We start from the raw sequence: 1,270 nt of genomic DNA on the forward strand, positions 1-1,270 counted from the left end.
CCTCCTCCCTTGCCCTCCTCCTCCCACTCCCCCTGCCCTCCTTCTCCTCTGCCCTCCTCCCCCTCCATTGCCCTCCTCCCCTGCCCTCTCCTCCCTTGCCCTCCTCCTCCCACTCCCTCTGTCCTCCTCCTCGCCTCTGCCCTCCTCCCCCTCCATTGCCCTCCTCCCCTGCCCTCCTCCTCCCACTCCCCTGCCCCCCTCCCTCTCCTCTGCCCTCCCCCCCTCCATTGCCCTCCTCCCCTGCCCTCCTCCCTTTCCCTCCTCCTCCCACTCCCCCTGCCCTCCTCCCTCTCCTCTGCCCTCCTCCCCTCCATTGCCCTCCTCCCCTGCCCTCCTCCCTTGCCCTCCTCCTCCCACTCCCCCTGCCCTCCTTCTCTTCTGCCCTCCTCCCCCTCCATTGCCCTCCTCCCCTGCCCTCCTCCCTTGCCCTCCTCCTCCACTCCCCCTGCCCTCCTCCCTCTCCTCTGCCCTCCTCCCCCTCCATTGCCCTCCTCCCCCTCCATTGCCCTCCTCCCTTGCCCTCCTCCTCCCACTCCCCCTGCCCTCCACCCTCTCCTCTGCCCTCCTCCCCCTCCAGCACAGGGAGGGGAAACTTTTTAGGGACCCCGAAGTGAAATGGGACTTCCTTGTGATTTCCTTTATAGTGTAGTGCAAGGGGCGGGCAACCCCAGTCCTCGAGGGCCACCAACAGGTCAGGCTTTCAGGATATCCCTGCTTCAGCACAGGTGGCTCAATCAGTGTCTCAGTCAAAGACTGTGCTGAAGCAGGGATATCCTTAAAACCCGACCCATTGGTGGCCCTTGAGGACGGGAGCTGGCCACCCCCCCCCCGGGGTAATAGTTAAAGTTTACAACAAAGAAACCCCCTCCCCCGACTACACTACTGGGGTTCCACCCCAAAGGTGGCTGCACCGGTGTCACATTTCCACGTGTGATGCGCCACGGGGTGGCCACGCGCTATATAAATACAAAATGCGGTTATATTATAACGATACTCGATGTTCCCAACCCTAATGTGTCACAGAACCTAAATATAGCCCCCGGGGATGCGGGCCGTATTTAGCTGGCGCCTGTCCCCTTGCCCTTTAAACAGCCCGCCCCTCCCAGCCCAAAGTGAGCTGACGGCCGTGGCATGTTTAAAGGTGCAACCTCACGTGGCCCAGCAGGAAATCAATCTCTGCAAAGCATTCAATTGGCTTCTCCTTAAAAACAAATCTAACAGGGTTAATAGCAAAGATTTGGTTGTCTTCACTTTTAACATTCATTAGTAA

The 1,270-nt window shown here is 60.0% G+C and overlaps 1 protein-coding gene across 1 annotated transcript in view; it reads right to left on the reverse strand.

The window, feature by feature from the left end:
• The window catches only part of LOC142466359 (zinc finger protein 341-like), a 22,220-nt gene that overhangs the window by 697 nt on the left and 20,253 nt on the right, over positions 1-1,270 (reverse strand). The window lies entirely within an intron of this gene.

Source organism: Ascaphus truei, chromosome 15 (assembly GCF_040206685.1).
Source record: "Ascaphus truei isolate aAscTru1 chromosome 15, aAscTru1.hap1, whole genome shotgun sequence".
NCBI classification, from domain to species: Eukaryota; Metazoa; Chordata; class Amphibia; order Anura; family Ascaphidae; genus Ascaphus; species Ascaphus truei.